This window comes from Corvus cornix, chromosome 1A (genome assembly GCF_000738735.6).
Source record: "Corvus cornix cornix isolate S_Up_H32 chromosome 1A, ASM73873v5, whole genome shotgun sequence".
In the NCBI taxonomy this organism is placed as follows: domain Eukaryota; kingdom Metazoa; phylum Chordata; class Aves; order Passeriformes; family Corvidae; genus Corvus; species Corvus cornix.
The window spans coordinates 49,738,296-49,757,227 of NC_047057.1; the positions used below are offsets into that span (position 1 = coordinate 49,738,296).

The window sequence follows — 18,932 nt, forward strand, 5'->3', positions numbered from 1 at the left end:
CATGAAAATGAGTAACAATCATCTTTAACAGAGCATTTCAAAAATCAGGTGATGCATTTGTATGTATTCACTTAGGTGGTTTTAACTCTGTGCAGAGGCTCTGCTTTACCAATCACAAACCTCTTCCGTTACTGATACTACACAAGCAGCTTCATAGGGGACACAACAACCCCTTCCTTGCCCCAGACCCCTCTGTTCTTGAGGAAATTCAAACCTTACAGTTATTTCTAGACATTAAAGATTAAAAATGTTCAGAATGATAGTTTTTTGTTTGGCAAAGTGAGAGAGATGTTCTTAGATTGACACGAAAACAAAAAATGCCTTCGTTTTGTTAGCTGAGCTCAGGAACCACCTCTTGCTTTCTCCTTGCCACCCCACAGCATCATTCACCACTGGGGAATGGCAGTGGCACTCAGAGCACTCATGCTGCTGGAGGAGAGGGCACTCTGCCAGAAAAATTTTCATATCCTCCACATGGCTGTTCTGCAGCGTGCAGAAAATAATTTCAGAGCATCCCAGGGAGAGTGGCCACTGAAGATGCTGAAAAATGCACTTTATTCCAGTCGAGAGACATTAGTGCCAGCAAGAAAATACTGTACATACCCAGAATAAATGAGAAGCTATTACCATGGAAGTAAAGAGAAGAGAAGCTTTTGTCTCAAATAGACTGTTTAAGAAAAAAAAGCATCCTGCATCATTACTGGCACTTGGAAGTACACAGTCAAAAAGCCAATATTGCTTGCTGGAAAAGCCCAATGTAACAGTTTAAATCCACATACATCTGAAATATTTCTGAAATTAATAAATGGATTTCTATTTAGTTAAAGTATGAATATTATTCTCATAGGCACAGCATAATTTAAAAATTCTTGACATAATCTCACAAAATGATTGCATCTGATTTGCTTTCTCCTGCGAGTCAGACCAGTGCCTTGTTAAGCACTGGTATCTCGCATCAGCAGGTTGCAGTGTGACAAGGGCAGATCACTGCCCACAAGGACTCTTTGTCATGTCTCCTAGTGAAAAGGAGCCATAAAACTTTTAGAAAAAAGAGACATCATTGCATTCCTCCACAGGCAGGGAATGGCGCCTGTTTCAGACACGCTCCTGCATCCCAAAGAAGAAATATTCCGAACAGTAATAAATGACTGAAGGGTTATTTCAAGCTAGCATAATTAATTAGCTCAGAGGCTGAATGCATCCCCAGTTGGCCCTAGGAGGTAGAGGAAGGATATAAAGGTGGTGTTCCCACTTGCACAGTTAGTCTTCAGTGTAATCTTGTCATTGTGCTGCAAGGCAATGCTCACGAGAGTGGTGGAGGAGATAAAACTCACAGGTGGAGAGGGAGGGGAAAGCATACGTGACTCCTGAAGCCAGCAGCTGCTCTGCCTGCAAATCTGCGCCTTGATAAGCTACTGTTTAGTATGCTGTGGGCTGGGTAAGCGCTTTCTGGGACATAGGTGAGGCCAACATTAAGCCTGAGACTGTGCCAAGGTCAGTGTGGCATGCTGTGACAATTGAGACTATTGTGCTTAGACTTTTTGAGGATTTCTTTTTTTTTCTGTAGGTGAATGGCTGTTCTGGGAAACAGAAACCAAATCCTCATTAAATCTTCAGGCACTTTTGCTGACAGCAGCTCCCATTTAACTCTCAGCCCTCTTTCCCCTATTCTGATACCCTCAGGCTTCCCTTAAGAGATGAATGTTTCATTGCTCTCCAGTGACAGGCCCTCAATCCCACAGCTGTCACCAGCTGGTGGAGCAGCTCCACCTCTGCCAAATCGCACACTCCACCCTGGAGGTTACAAAACTCCATCTGAAGGAGCCTGTGAGAGAGGAGCAGCTCGAAGGTTTCTGCTGAGGCCACTGCTAGTGTGTTGTCTAAAGCTTTTTGCATTTATAAAATACAACCCCTGTGAAAGGTATGTCTGATGAAGATTTGGCCTCCCTTCTCCCTAAACTAAAAGGTGCCTGAAATAAATCAAAGTAATGCTCATTTACAGGGCAGGACACAGGGATCTAATGATACATAAAAGATGAAGAGCAAACAAGCACAAAGATAATTATCCTGATTCTAGTCCCCGTCTTCATTTTCTGTTAAAGCAACAAGGCAGATGTGGTGGCACAAAAAAAAAAAAAAACCCCTACAGCCAGCCTGTTCTTCTGCAGCACACACAGTTTTCCCCTTCTCATGTAAAACTACCGGCAAATATTTTTGTTCAACATTAATCTTTCTCCATGACCCAATTTCTACCTCCTCCACAATTTAGGATATTTTGGCAGATGCCTGTAATTTTTATGAATTAAAGTAAATGTCAGAAGGAAAGCTCCTCCTCCCATTCCTCTCAAAGAGCTGGAAATAAAACCCCATGTCTAAGGTTATAAAGCTCAACTCTCAATTTTGGAAAATTGCTAGAACAAGTTTGCTTAGCAGCTCCACATTAAAAAATGTTTCCAGAAGAGTTTCTGAATTTCCTCAAACTAAATCAAAGACCAACACAAGCTGTATCCCAATATCGTTTTTGCAAATGCTTTTTCCCATAGCAGCCTCAGTCTGCACGCTCATTTTAACACCAGTGCCTTAATATTTTATACCATTTCAGATAGATTTGTTACTGTAGAATTCTTGAAACAGAATTTTTGAAGCCAAGCTGGTTGCAAGCTGAACTAACTGTATTACATTGATCCCAAACCTCAAGAAGGGTAAGGAAAGAAAACTATTTCATGGTTGGAGGTGCAAAACTGCAGAAACAGGTGTAACTTCATACCCATTCTTAGGACTCTCGTGGGGTAGAGATGGACTCTCTTTCATCAGCCTCACTTTTTTTCCTTTTTCTAGTTTTCCTCCAAGCCAGTTATTGCTCCACAAAATGCAAGGAAGATGGCTTTCCCCAACTGGACAAGAACCTTGTATGCCTTGACTATTTGTCCCTTACAGGCAGCAGTTTTCTCACTATGGGTACTTTCTGAGATCCATAGCAGTCCCCTTCTGGTGCCTGCAAATGATTCCCATGGCCTGACTTCAGCTCCTTTTTATTATGAGGGATAAAATACTTAACAATGGGGAAAAGAGGAAATGTTAAAAAAAATAAATGTTTCCCCAGACAATGTGATGGGACAGAAGGGCACTGAGCCAATCAAGTATTACACCTCTGCAAGTTACTTGGGGGGTTTTTCTTCCCTTCTGTCCTTAACATAGTGACCCCTGTATGCAGCCTTTGCTTTGGAGCTCTCAGAGGACCTGACCAGTTTGGGGTGCCTCAAGACACTATAGGGGGACAAATTATTAGAGCAATGACATATCTTTTTCCTACATAACTGTAGAACATACATAACTTCTAAAAGCTTTCAAAGAACAGAGATCACATTTTGAAATACAACACGTTTTGAAATTCTCATTAATAGTGTTGGGTTCCAACTCCTGAAAAAAAGTCAGTCTGCAATACCAGATGAAGACTTCTAGTCTCAAGATTAATTACGTTAATGGTCTAAGCAAAACTAATCTCCTCTAACCCAGACAAATTAGTGTTTCTTTGTGGCTCATTAATCCCTGCTTCTTCATCTGAAGAGGCCATGTTGCAGAGTACCAATATATGCAAAAGAACAGCATGCCAGGAATATCTCAGATTGGAAGTGCTGAAAACAGCAGAAGCATTACCTGGTTTGATCTAGACATCTAGTAGCATTTTGTGCTCTATCCACCTTTCATTTATCCATGACTCCCCCCTGCCAGTTGAAAGAAGCCTGGAGTATACCACCAAATGCTGTGATCTTCTGCAATCCCATTGAGAACAGAAACAGAAGTTTAAGGAAAAGCCATGTACTGCACCTTTCATCAGAGAGAGCTGCTGCCACCATGACAAAGGAAGAAGGAACCACCATCTGTAAATCTAATGACTTTACCACTGACATTCATTCATTAATAATAGCTAAGGATCATCTTGCTGACAGACCTTTATGTATGGTTTCAGTCAAAGGAGACACCTGAAGAAACTTTTTCTTAACCCTTTCAGCCTTTCTTCAGAGGTTGGACTGTCCCGTCCCTGCCAGCTCACCCAGGTACAACTGCTTGAGCAAAGGAGCAGCCCAGCACTGAGCTCAGGTTCACCTCCAGCCAACTGCTGCCTACAAATGTGCCTGGGTTATACTCCTCAGCTGTCAATACCAATGCAAGCAACAAGCATGGGACTACAAAGTTCAGTATAATTAAGTTACACTTGTGGTAATTCTTGATTTAAAATGACTTTACTCCTCTCTCAAGGTGTTTGATCCCTGAGGCCTGAAATCCTCAATGTGGGTGCCACTGCTTGCAAATCAATTGTTACTGTCAGATATTAGATTGATTCCTGTGGTGCAGTGCCTATGAGCAGCAGAAGCAAAAGTGCCAATTTCAATTACTAAGCAAAACAGAAGATTTCTTTGTGATTAGATGTCAAGAGGAAGATTACCACTAGCTACATTCTGGGGAAGAAAAAAAATCCAATGTCCTTACTTTGCAAAAAAGGACAGAAATGCATACAGATTTCTACACTGGATATATCCAGCTATATTGTTTGTTTTTCCACATTATTGAAATAAATGATAAATATACATATAAAGACATAATACTATATATGCCCACAGAGTTATGCCATAACATACCCATCTGAATGAATTCAGACCAGAGATAGAAGTGTAACAGGGTGATTTTCCCTTGAACTCCCCTGTGCTACACAAGTTTGGGTGAGTCAACCACATTCTTTTAATGCCCTCCATCGTCTCTGGGCTATCACTGGCATCATTGAATTTAGCCTGACAAAACACTTCCATGTGGGAAGTATATCTCATTGTATACCCTGGAGATGAGCAGAGCTGAAAGAATAGGTCCAAGAACCTGGGTGTCCTTTGGCAAAGAGGAGAACCATGTCTAAATCTTCAGGCCTCTGATGTCACCCTCGCACAAAGGTCAACCCACACTAGAAGAACCACATCGTCTCCTGGCAAAGAACTGAAGAAAAATTTCTTTTTTTTCCCATGTTTTGGCCACTTCTCCCACTGACGTTTTTTCAGCCCTAGCTGTGCCAACAATAATGACCTTCCCTTCAGAGCCTTCTTTCCCAATCTCTGTGCTCAATGGACTGTTGCCCCATGCAACACACCGACTGCTGCAATGAGCCATGGACAATCAGCCAGCCCTGACAATGGCAGTGACAATGCCATCCCCCAGAGGAGGGGACAGCAGCAGTACAGGCTGGAACAAAGCCTCCCTGCCTTGGGCCCAGTGGGCACTGTTTTCATGGACATGTGCAGACATGGCACAGGGCTGTTCAGCTCCCTGTTCCTCTGGGCCTGCCTGGCCTGCAGCCGGGACATGACTGCCACCCACACAGGCCTGGCTTCCGCAGAGGTGACAGCTACCGGGACACCTGCAGAGACCGCTGCGCCTCCGCATTCTCATCACAGATATTTCCTGTCTGTGGTCTAATCTACCTGGGGTACGCCTGTATGGGCTGCAGCTGGGCTTCCTCCCACTGCCTAGAGAAATCTCAGCTGCGTTACAGTGGGCAGATTGACACGGTGTGAGGCAGCGGTGCTGGAGTCACCTGTGGCTTACTGACCACAGCGCACCAACCACGCGTGCCAGGAGCAGTGTGTGGGCAAGGAGCAGAGTGCAGACACTGCAGTGGGGATGTCCTCGAGGTTCTTGACATGGTGACATCTGCAGTCCCTGTCCTTGGCTCACACATCACACCACAAGCTTTTTCTATCATCTCCAGTTTCTTGGGGGGAAGGGAGACTGTTCCTGCATCTAAGCTGTGGTACTGGTGTGAGTGGGCTAAGCAGAAAGATCCAAGAAAGGCTGCAGGGCGTGATGCAGGGAAGAAGACCCATTCAATTTCATGTTTTCTCTTCTGCAGAAGGCGAGGTGGGGAAAGCAAGAGAAAAGCAGGCTGGATATGCTTCAGCTCTTATTAAGAGAAAGGATACTCCGGGCTGCTTTCAGCAGCTTCTGATTCAGCTCAGAGCACAGCTGCAGGGGACACAAAGCAGTGCTGTGAAGGGCAACATCTGAGGCACAAGAGATACAGAATACAATCTGTACACCCTCAGACTTTATTCTACACTCCCCTAGCCCTCCTTCTCCAGTTTAGTCAATATATTCCTGGCTAGAAGCCGGTGCATGGGAGGAAAAGGAGAATTATTTTTTTCCCTGCAGTATGACTTCCTTTTTAAAAATAACATTTCTTTTTTGGTCTAGCAACATCAACAAGGTACACTGTTAATAACACACATAGGAAAAACCCATTATTTTCATGCCATTTCACACCCTTGTGCTGGTCCATGTACCATCATACAGTTGTTGAAGAACTGCTGAACAGAGTTAAAGTTATTTCTGAGATTGTTAAAGCAAAAGGAACATTTTCCTGAATCCACTTTGCAGAAAAATTACGTGCAGGAAATTAATTTAGAGATCTAGAGAAATCTGCAATTAGACATTAGTTTTTCCATTGAATGTAAAACACAGCTAAGTTTGTTTACAAACTCCACTGCTTCTTGGGCAGAGTGCAGCAGTCCCCTGTCAAGGGAGAAGGGTTCAGCAAGAGCTCCCCAAATTCACAGGCAGTGCTAGGAGAACACATAACCAATTTAGACCCAGGTGGTTCAGTTACTGGAATTTGACATTAACTGTCTGCAAGAGTGCAGCTGGAACAACTGCCATCTCTCTAAACCAAGAGGCAGGGCTTTTATGGCTTGGGAACATGAGTCCCTCTTCCATAGCCCAGCACCACCAGCCTAAGGAACAATTTTTGGATAGAGTCTTGAATGAGGCTTTGCTGTTGTCCAGACTCTGCTCTGTGGAAAGCTAAGCAGGTGAGGATGAGAAAAGTTAGGTAAGTGCCAGATGCTCTGAAAAATTCTACCTTTGAGGTCTGCAGTCAGTATTACAAAAATTTGAAGAGGCCTTGGCAAGTGCTTAAAGAGCCCCATTTCCTAAGTTGATCTGAACTCATGCTTTATGTCAGCCTATCATCAAGGATTCTTGCAAAACTGAACTTCTAGTCCAAATCACTTTTCAGATAGAGCCTGAGGAAAAAGCTATTGCAAAAAGCAAACAGCACAGTTAATATTAGGGTTTCCTTTCATCAAAACAGCTTTCAATTGCCAGAAATATGGTTTATTGGCCACATATGATGCAAACAAACAATCAAGAGAATGGACTTTGTTACTGAGGGGATTTAGAAGGCTTCAAAATTGGATGCAAAGCTAGTTAAAATCCTTACCACACAGGCATTGCCAATTCTCCACGCTGCATGCACACGTACACCAGTTGTGCAGTTGTAAGGGCCAACTGGCTGAGAGAAAGTATAAAATGGTATTCCACTTCTGCAGGAATGTTTACTTCAGAGGCACAATATGTTTTCCTGACAAGGAGGGATTATACTACACATGATTAGGAATATCTCATTGCAGCTCTCATAAGAACTGGTCTCTGACAACACCAGAGTTGTTTAATAGCACTTGACATATTACAAGCACACACAGTATTAGCAAGAGTGTAGCAGTCTTTGCTAAATAATCTGTGTAGCTTTATCAATGAACAAACACTACAGATGCACCAAAATCTTTATACTACACACTTCACATATGTGAGCAAGAATAATATTTTCAAATCCTCTCTCAGCTGTGACATCTTCTTGTAAGATGGACGTGCCTAATATTGGTGGAAAACACTTTTACCAAGGGAAAAGGCTCCTTCTCTGATAAGCTTGAGTTTTAATGGGGTGAACAATCCTCATTCATAGCATAGTCTGCACTTGTCCCCATCTATATTAGTTTAACTGTTAGACATTGGGCAGTGTGTTTTTAGGAGCTCCCACTTTCAAGGTCATATAGCTTCAAGCAAACTCCATTAGGGAGACATTTGCAAGGCTGAGTGAATCAGAATTCTTGCCTAAGGACCTGCACAGTTCCTGTTTGACATGCATGCACTGGTAGGTTCAAGACATGCACGATATAAAGGCAAAGTAGCCCACTCTTTGCTTTCCCAATGTCACTGTGAAACGCTCCATTTAGCAAGACTGGAACATATTTCCTTTAGCCTAAGAGCAGCCTGAAGCCTGTGTCTACCCTAGAAGATTAGGATTTATTTGCTGGGACCACACAGGAAATATCCTCAGTTCATGATCCTTGTGATGGCCAGACTTGCTGTAGACTGGAGCACTTCATATTGATAAAATTAATATCTGCACTGGAATCCTTGATGCACTAAGAAGCAAATTTACCCACCTGACCTACAGCCAGCCAAAAATTAAAATATGGCAAAAGGATGTGAATAGGATACCATTCAGTGAAAGATGCAGCTTGTCAATACAAAGGCTCACTCAGTAATAACACTTCCTGGGTGAATATCATGAGTTGGAGTTCAGACTGGATGAAGATGATAGAAAATTTACAAAAAATTCAAATGTCTTTTTTAATCTTATTACAGAGATGACTCAGAGCATTCTGGCATGGGTTAAGAGATGCCCCAGCTTGAACTTTGCAACCAGGCAATTGACTAAACTGCATCAAAAACTGAATCATAAAATTTTCAAACTGCAGCTCTCTGGTTGTTTTGTAACACCAACCATCTAATGGAGAGCTGCCCTTGGATCATCACAGGAGATTTGTTGGCTCATCACTGGCTTGGACAGGGGCACTGTAAAGTGTACCAGAGGTTTATACCTGATCTACCCAGGCAAGTCAGCCAATGCCCTTACACAGAAGGTTAATAACCTTTGGAAATGTTACCTTGCACACTGGAAGGCACACTGATACTCTTGTGTGCAGTCAGATGAGCTCACTCTGGCCTGGAATAACAAAGGAAAACTCCACCATGATGAGTGAGTGTGTGCCTGAGCCCACTCCTACCAAGTCAGGCTGAGAGCCCCAGCACTGCCCTCACTGGTGCTACCAGTGAAGGGAAGCCCTTCCAGTTCAGATCCTAAAACTGTAAGACAATGCCTGTAAGTCAAGAGAGTGAAACACTTCCGTACTTGTGGGAATCATTATCCACAGGGAGAACAGCCTGCCCACCAGCTGACAGAGCACTGCCTGGGCAGTGTCACAGGAGCAAGGGCAACAGTACATTCTTCTCCAAGTCCCCTGGCTGAGCAGCACTGTGGCCCTTGCTTTCAGCTTCTCCAGTCCCGGGGTGCATTGAATGCCATTCTGCCGGTAAGGGTCCTCTAAGTGAACAGAAAAATCCAGTTTCTCCTTTGCCTTGCCCTGCTGGCCTCCTCTTCCCCCTGCTCAGTAATGCAGCAGGACACCCTTTGAAGACCAGGTGCTCCTTGACAGCCAGTGACAGGATTTACATTTCTGTGGCACATTTCACACTAATGGATACCAAAGGACATTTCAAAAGGTCTTTCACAGAGAAAGTCTTATACCTGAGTTATGATAAAACACTGCGGCATGTAAGTATCTCACAGTAACTTTATGACAAGCAGCAGAGATGAGTGTTAAATAGCTACAAAGGGAATTTGAAAGGATGAGTGCAGTTTCTCACATTGGTTCTGCCAGAACATCAGAACCAATATCATCCCAATTCTTACAAAGGGTGGCACAGAGGTCTCAGTAGCTACAAGATTTTCTGTCTCGGAAGATTATGTGTCCTGAGACAAAAATCATACAGAGAAATTGGAATTAGTAATAAATCCAAAATAAATGAATTCCACTTACTGAGTCAGTCCTCTCCACAACCTATCATAAGCCTATGTCTTCCCTTCAGCACACCTTCATCAGCCTCGTAATGGCTTGTGGTGAAATCCCAACCCAGCTCAAGGCAACATGTCTGGAAGTAGAGGGCTAATCCTCTGCCGATGTACACCGACGAGATGTCACTGGAGTGACGAAGTGGGAGCAATTTACAGCAGCTGAGAATGTGTCCCATAAGGCAATCAGACTTAAAAAAAATGTGATGGCAAGGGTCCTAAACAATTTCAAAACACTGCTGTCAGAACAAATCTCAGTGTACAAAACCCTTCTTTGAGAAGTTGTCAGAGACCCAGATGGGTTACTGGCTTATTCTGTCCTTCCTGGAACACTGTGCTCCTTTCCAGTTATTATTATTCCTGTACCCTAAACCCCCACTGTGAGGAATTTCTGGCATGACATCATCCCAAACACTGAGCTTAAGACTGGCCAAATATTTTGCTGAGCTTTCTTTCCCTCCCTGCCTTGGTAGTTATGCTTTAGCTTAAAACTTTTATTTTTCATTATGTCTGTAAAACAAGGAGTTTAAAACCAGACAGAAAAACAACCTGCAAAAGGCAATTAATAAAACACACCAGCAGTCCCAAAACTGTTCAGAACGCTTCATTCAGCAATGCATTGAGACAGAACCACAGCAAAGCTACTAAATAACATGTGACAAAACAAAACCCAGGAAAAAGCAAAATAATAACTTGTGGTTTTTAGCATCTTTTATCCAAAGTGCTTTGCAGTCATATATGCATATTATATAGGGATCATTCATCTAGCTGAAATATAGCTGGCTTCACTTCAGAACTAAGTTGCATAACCACACATAATAAAACTATATGGCAAAGTCAGACAGAGGAAAATGAAAAGCAACTCTTCTAGTTGGATTATAGAACAAATTCCAAGTCAGCAGAACACCACTCTCTCTGGGTGAAATTTAGAGGAACACTGAGGATTGCATTCAAACTTGTGGGGAAGACATCGTGGCATCACTAATGACGCAGCCTTTGGGTTTACCTCTAAAAGAAAATATAGTACCTCTAGCAGCAAAATGTCTCTACTAGCATTAGAGAGGGCCCAGGTGATACCCACTGAGTGATCAACATTCATTTCTGAATCACCTGCATTTCCTCAAAGGACTCCCAGTTTAGCATCCAACCCTGAAGCCCGGTGAAGATCAATATTTCTCAACAGCCAGTATGAGCATAGCCTGAGCACAAAACTGCTTCTAACACTTCTGTTAGGCCAGGAGCACTCAGTAGAGTTTCAGAGAGAGGCCAGTCAGGCTACAGGACATGATTGCTTTTACTCTAAATACTGTGGTTAACAGTATGATGGGAATAAAGTCCCTCATATGCCAGTGTGATTGTGTGGAGAAGGTGGGACTGTATTTCCAGCTGTGGATCACATTAGCTAGTTAAGGTGCATGACCCTCTCTAGCTTCTGGAGCTTTGAGTTCTGCACAAAGGTTGCTGACAGGCCACCACACTTGTCCAAAACCACAATGCTAATTGTTGTTATCCATATAGAAATTTTCTGTTACGTTCTCCATCACAAAATGCACATTACAGGCAGGAGCCTTGCTCTTAGGTGGCTCTTCATTTTCCTCACTGCCTTCAAGTGCCCAGCTCTCACATATTTGCATCATAAAAAATTTCACATATTCAAGTGACCAGCATTTTATTCAGACACCTTTGATGATGGATGTCTGGGGGGAGTCAGCTCTGCTCAAAAGCCCTAATTCTGGTGATTTGCCATTTCAAGCCTCAAAGTGCATTGAGTTGTAAGTGGTTCCCATGTAGAGGTTTTCCTTTGCAAATAAAGGCTAAAAACATTAGTGTAACACCACCTGTGATACTGCAGAACCTAAATCTATTTCACAGAGCAAGGGTACTAGCCCTGCATCGGGAATTTCCTTTGTCTTCCAGCACACTGCAATTCTAATGGCCTCTCACAGCACTGGCGCCAGAACTCCTCTTACAGGTAGCCCCTTGCCTCTTTACACTTCCAGCAGGCTCAGAAGACTGCAGAAACATGAGACGGTAGAAACACAAAGTATTATTCATCCTTCCTCCCAACCAGAGATTTGCCAGGCAAGCCACTTTGCACACCCTTTTTCCCCTGAGAAAGTTGCATCGCTAGTGGCAAGAAGTAAATGGAATACCTGGGCTGGTGTTTCATCATGACACTCCTGTCTGTTGAGGAACTGTCTCACTGTGAGGTGCATCCCCTGCTGAAGCAATATCACTTTCTGCCACCTTTGTCTCTGTCCTTGCCTCCTCCAGCCTCACAGCACAGTTACGGGACAGCTGCAGGTATACTTGCCCTCCTTTCTTCCCACAGTCTGTTTCTCTTCCTCATTCACAGATATATCAATGAGGTGACTGTGTTCTGTGGTTAAAATTGTATCCCCTGATATTTTAAATCTGTAGTCAAAGTAGATTTGACTAGTCTGAATTCACCTTTGAAGAATAAATAGGAACATGGAAAGATGCTGGAATAAAAGCTACTGTAATCAAAGACTGGAGATCTCCAGCTATGTCTTGAGAGACTTGATCTGGATATAAGAGAGCCCTTCCAATTCAAGGAAGCACAACTGCTGTGTGACTCCTTCACCTCCAAGTCCTCTTATAATTTCTCATCTCCATGTAGGTTTTCTTGTTCCTAACAGCCATTCCTTTCCAAGCTATTTACTATGGCATACCATCCCGAACACAGAAAATACCTCCTCAACCAGGGAGCTTACTGGGACAGACACGAGTCAGTCAGCATCAACTGATAAGGAATAATTCAATACAGTCTATTCTGCAGTCTCTGGCCCTGGGACACTAATCCAGAGGCTAATAAAGCAGTAATCCCTTGCTGATCCACAGGCTCTGTTTCCCACATCATTACTCCAGGTTATATCTGCTCTCACCACCCTAAATATCCTTTCCCTCCCTTCTTCCCCACCTTGCACTCTCCTCACTAGCATGACATCATTACAGCCACCTTTCAGGACCCACAAATGGAACCATTGACACTCAGTTATTTCAGCCTTCCCTCCTGAGCTACTGCTGTCCCAAAGCACAGGCTATTTGGTTGGCTTTTGAGCTGGTGGGGTTTAGCTTGTCTCAGAAACGCCCCTGGTACCCCAGCACAGAAGCTGCTTCTGGTTCCCAGGGAGCTGCTGAGAGACAGTAAAAATAAGGTTCCACCTCCAAGAAGGGTTCCTCCCCTGCCCTTTCCCAGGCACCCCAACCTGCCCCTGAAGGGGAGATGTACAAATTGCCCAACCCAGGGTGCTGGTTGCAACCTTATAATCTCCATTTACTCTATGAGCTGCTCACTCATCTGTAACGGGAAGCTCTAAGCCTTGTCATGGATCAGCCAACTCCCAGTCCAGTTCATCTTCCTGTGAACATCTCTGACAGGCACAAGGAAGGAGGGAGCAAGGGAAAGAGACATGCAAGTCCCTGGCAAAGCATGGCTCTACTGTCCCAGGTCAAGCCCTTCACATGGTTTGGTCTCCCTGTGGCACTACCAGATGCTACAGAGAAGGTAAATAATGCAGAAGCATCCATCTTCTGTGTTAGTCTTATCAGGCTCCTAGTAAATAGGAAGTGCCCGAGGACCTGAAGCATAATGGCGGTATATATCACATATTCTGAAATATCTGGATTTTCTCAGTCAGCTCTCACATGTCCAGCACAAATGGATCTTGCAGAGGCTTAGCTTTCAGTGGTGTGCTGGGACAGGAAGTTACTTTTACAGCATGCTTTTACTTAGCAATGATGTGGAGCTTGATTCCAAGCTTGCCATCTTTTAATTTAATCAGATGTCCTTTGAATAAGGTGCTGTATTTTAGGCATGCCAAAGAGGCTGATATAGGGAGAGCTGCAGTGCCATTTCTCTCTCACTTTTGGAAAAGCTCACCACTAGAATTTAACCTGAGACATAAGAGCCAAAGAGCAAAGACAATGGAGCTTTAAAAGGATACAGGAGAAGAGATACCAAATGCTCCCAACATCCATCAATGTGTAAGCACAAATTATTTGCTTTCAGCAGGAGTCTCAGGGTGTCGAACACTTTTACTAGCAGTGAGTAAAAGGGTTACAGGGCACATTACTATGTTGCAGGGTGGCTTTTCTGAGCTCTCTTCCTTGATTTTGGGGTTAAGAAAGGCTCCTCATCTTTCACATGGTTTTAACTTTACTCTGATTTTTAAAAACAAAGCAGCATTCAAAGTGATCTGTATGCTTCAAATCACAAACAAATGCACAAGACACAATAGAGCCACAGCAGTTGCCCTAGTTGGTAAAGTGCTATTTAAAGAGGATTAAAGCTGACTGCAGTCCTCATTTTCCATCTGCCCCTCCTACATCACTTTCTTCTTCCCATCTCTCCACGTGATAAGGGAAAAGGATACACTATAAAAATCAACAAGTTAGGATGTTTCAGCTGCTTCTTTCCTGACAACTAAGAAGGAATAGAAATGCAAAAGCAAGTACACAAGTTATCAGCCTGTCCTTCCTGACAATTCACTGCAGCTCTCAAACAACACATATCCCCCCATCATCCCATGCGGGTAAGGAGACACCATATCCCTGCTGGCCCAGAGCCGAGCCTAGGAAGAAGCTTGATGACCTGGGTCAACCTGGGAGTACAGGCATCTGATGCAAAGGGACATCACAGCATCTCATGGCTCTTGAAATAAACAGAAAAAAAATGCCAAAACGCCCCCACGCCCCAAGTTGCCACCTCTTTGATATGTTCTGTGTCTACTAACCTGCCTGTAAACACCATGCTTACAAAGCAGGTGGGCAATTCATCAGCCAGCTGCATCCTCCCATGTGCCACTATTCCCTTTTGTCCTGCAATGAGGAGAATTTGCCAGCTCTCTCACCTCTCTGACAAGCACACAGGACCCTCACGGCTCCATCCACAGAGCTCCTGCCTACCTGTTGGCCCTCAGTGTGACCTGCCTGGATTTAATGGCACTCGTGTGAACTGAGCACAAGGACTGTGACAAAGCCATGCTGCTGCATTGATGTCTGAAGATGTAAGAGTCAGGCAACCTCTTCTGACCCCACTGCCCACTCGTCCCTCCTAGAGGCCAAACCTGTGATGGCAATGCAATCCCTCCCCCTGAATGCCTTGCATCAGTCCAACTGCTCCAACCCTGGTAACAGCTCCTGTCCTTAAGCATCTGACTAGTTCATTTGGGATTACAGGTACAGCATATGTTTGCTGCATTCCTGTCTGTAAGCTCTTTTTGGAGCCTTGGCAGCATGAGGATGCAGCACACAGAGGTGGCAGGGGGCCGGAGAGAGGGGAAGGGTATTTGAGTGCCGACTAGGCTGTCCTCCTGAAAGAGGAATGACAACTCAGGATTCATCCACTGCAGCTGCTCCCTTTTAACTGCTTATTTTGAGTATTTACAGATAGAGGAGAAATCATTAAATTACCTGTTGGGATTTTCTTTTTCAGCAGGTTTTCTTCCAGAGAAGAGGCCAGCCTGACAGCACCTAGGCTGCCTCCAGCCCTCTGTCTATACCCAGCTGTCTGAGGCACTGCAAGTTTGTGTGTACACACACCTCACCCACTTCAGTACTGCCCTGCAGAAGGCTAAGGGAGGAGGTACATAAGTCAGAGGCTGATGAAGACACTGCTTAGTGCTGTATTGATTTTTCTGACCTGGCACTGACAGATCTAAACTGAAGCCTGAAGCTGTTAGACCATTGCTAAATCTCAGCCTGGTGTTGATGACTTGTTATACTGCTGACCTGAGCTGGACCCACAGCACAGGTAAGTCTGAGAGGCTTAATGCCTCCCCTCTAAGGACTTATCATCTGACACTTCCCTACTAGAAGGCAACCTGATGAATTAACCTGAAACCCGGGTCATGCAATAAATCTGCCCTTACTGGACATTTGCCTTCACCTCACATATTGGCTGCAAGAGAAGCATGGCTCGGCAAGCTTCATCTCACAGAATCAATCAGGTTGGAAAAGACCCCCAAGATCATCAAGTTCAACTGTTAATGTAGCACAAATCCAACACCAAACCATGTCCCCAAGTGCCACATCTACATGTCTCTTAAATATCTCCAGGGCTGATGACTCAACCACTTCCCTGGGCAGCCTGTTCCAGTGCTTCACAATCTTTTCAGTGACAAAACATTTCCTAATTTTCTATCCTGGCACAACTATTTCCCTGGCACAACTTGAGGCCATTTCCTCCTGCCACTTGTTACTTGGGAGATCAATCCCCACCTAGCTACGACCTCCTTTCTGGTAGTCGTAGAAAGCAACAAGATCTCTCCTGAGCCTCCTTTTCTCCAGCCTGCCCAGATCTCACTTTACTGCTTTCTTCCCTCAAGCAGATCAACACTCCTGCCCAGCTTGGTGTTGTCTGCAATCTGACTGAGGGAGCACTCAATGCCCTCGTCCAGATCACTGGTGAAGATTTTAGACAGACTGGCCCCAGTACTGAGCCCTGTGCAACACCACTGGTGACTGGCCACCAGCTGGATGCAACTCCATTCACCAGCATGCTTTAGGGTTGGCCATCCAGCAAGTTTTTTACCCAGAAAAGTGAAAACCCACCCCAAGGTACAAGGTACATTTGGCTTCTTGTCCTTCCCCTTGATTCCGACCCATCAACACCCAACCCTGCTGTCACCTGCTGTCACCATGATTAAGGTAGCTTAAATCTCTTTCCACAAGTCTCCTCTGCAAAGATCCTTTCCCCCTTTTGAGTCAGGTGTACTGTATCTATCACCAGCAGGCCTGGGGTTGTGTAAATTGATCCATGATCAAAATCCCAAAATTCTGCCAGTGACAGCAGGCTCGCAGACAGGTATTGATCTGCTGGCTTTTCCCATTTCTCCTCTCATTCCCTGCAACTGGAAGGATAGATGAGAACACCACTTGTGCTCCTGATCCCTTAACGAGTCATCCCAAGGCCCCAAAGTCTCTCTTCCAAAACTGCCCTTGGGTTTGTAACTTGATTGCTGCCAACCTGAAAAATCAATAATGGAAGAAAATCCAAGGGCCATGTCAGAGTAGGAAGCTTTCTCTTCACATCTTTAACCCAGGCCCCAGGAAGGCAGCAGACTTCCCTAAGAAGTGTGTCCAGTCTGCATATGGGGCCTTCTATGATTTTGCTCCCTCAGAAGGGAGTGTCCTATGAGAATGACCAAGTCTTTCACAGAGAAGCAGTTTTGATGCAGGGTGGAGGCTAATTTAGCCTCACTGACACCTCCAAGCCAGATGAACCATCAACCCCCATTATTGCTTGGCTCCACTTGAAGAACCTTGTAGCTATTGTGCAAGGGCAGCTGAAGCAGGCCTTAGCCAGGATGGATTCCCAAGAGAAAAAGCCATTTTCCTCATCTCAGGAAGAGGAGTTAAAAATGTGAGAGAGCTTGTTTTGCTCCTTCTCATCTGTCTGAGCTGCACATCCCCTTGTATGGCTGTCTACTCTTGTTTTTCAGGCTGTGCACACAGAATCACATTCTTGATCTCCAGGCTACATTTAACATCACTTTACAACCGTCCTCAAGAGGACAGCTGGGCAGCCGGCTCTGCCAAGCCCTGTGGTTTGGAGCAGATGAGAGCGAGTTTACTCTGCTAAGCAGTCCCACAGGTTTGTTCTGCCCTCAGCCCCGTGATGTTTGGGGGTTGGAAGGAAGACAGACTCCTGCTGGAGGAGCAGGGACATCAGCTCCTCCCCAACTTTTGAGCTATAAAAGTGTTAGCCCCAAGGATATCTTCTCTCCCATGAGAGGGCGGCAGCAACTCTCCAACAGGTTGAAATACAGATCCTTCAAGCTCCCACCCTTACCTTAGAACTGACAAGGACTCCCCCTGCTCTCTAATCACCAATAAGCATTGCCCATGGGGTTTTTCCACCTTCTCCCCCAGCTGTGGAGTCCTCTGTGAGCACAGGCATTTTGTGCAGGCAGTGATGGATGCTGCTTGTTGTGGATGAGAGGGTGACTGTGCATGAAGAGAACCCCAGCAAAGTTCAGTGGCTTGGAAGAGTTTTCCTCAAGGGGACAGAGTAGTACAAGCACAGGATTGTCCCTGTCAGACAGCTCATTTTCCCTACCCCTGTCCAAGAGAGTGAGAGAGCACTGTCTGCCTGCATTAAGGTGGTTGCACTGTTGGTAATTTGCAAACAGGCAGAGTTCACTTGGGGAAAAATGCAAAGCATGGCAGGGCAGGAGAGGAGACACTCTTTTAAAACACTTTTGTCTTTTGTTAAAGAAAGTTGTAAGACCTCTGTGGGAAAATCTATACCTAATTAAAAGTTTAGCAAGTCCAAGGAGATAGTCAAGGCTACAGAAATCAATTGGTGGGAGCCTGAGACTTATGCACTAGCCCTTAGTATGTTAATTCACAATGTTTCCCAGAGATGAACATGACCCAGAGCTGCACAGAGTGTCTAAGGCATTGCTTCTGGGAGGATCAGGTGAAAAGTTCTCAAGTTGTTGGTGATAGCAGCCATTGTTCTTTCAGGAAAAAAGACACAAAGAAGCTGTTCAGCTATTTTGGAATAGACAATTGCAAAAAAACCCCAAAAAATCTGCCTGAATCAGTCTTGCAATCATCAAGGCTGGTCAGCCTGAGTTTCCATGGTAAGCATTTCCACCAGGAGCTTAAAGCAAATTATGATGGTAGTCTTGATGGAGGGGTGCAGAGAAAGAGAGAGCAGGATGGGAGAGGCAGGCAGCCAGGGAAGCACTTCCCACACACACAGGGAAAGCTAAGACTGAAAGAGACACAGAGGTTTGGGCAGCTGTGCTCAGGGAAACATGACTGTGTATGTTCCTTGTCAACAAAGAAAGCTGCACCAAGGACAGACTCTCCTCCACTATCAATTATTTATTGAAAGAACCCCTGCACTCCTGAGCCTATTCAGGTCTGGAGGTGGCACTGGCTCTGGAAGGTTTTGGGGAATGCTGCATCTCCTGCAGCAAACACCACAAAGCAAACCCCAGCAGAAGGGCTGGGAATGTAACTCAGCTGAAGGGAGACAAAGCTGCCACTCCTAGAACCAGAGAGTCACTTAGGTTGGAAAAAACCTTTAAGATCATCAGGGTGAACTGTTAGCCCAGCACTGCCAAATTCACCACAACTACACATCTTTTAAATCTGCTCAGCACCTCCAGTTCCAAGGCCAGGCCACACACGATCACAAACATAGGTCAAGAAATACAGA

General features: G+C 44.7%; 1 protein-coding gene across 3 annotated transcripts in view; it reads right to left on the reverse strand.

Annotated features, from left to right (window-relative positions):
* GRAP2 (GRB2 related adaptor protein 2) overlaps positions 1–18,932 on the reverse strand; it is a 106,195-nt gene that overhangs the window by 83,107 nt on the left and 4,156 nt on the right. Inside the window, exon 1 of one of the 3 annotated variants that reach the window (XM_019292729.2) lies at positions 9,705–9,902. The exons of the other annotated variants lie outside the window; for them this stretch is intronic. The gene's annotated coding sequence lies outside the window, so the exon portion shown is untranslated. Of the gene's footprint in view, positions 1–9,704; positions 9,903–18,932 lie in introns of those variants that run through there. 3 annotated transcript variants of the gene reach the window in all.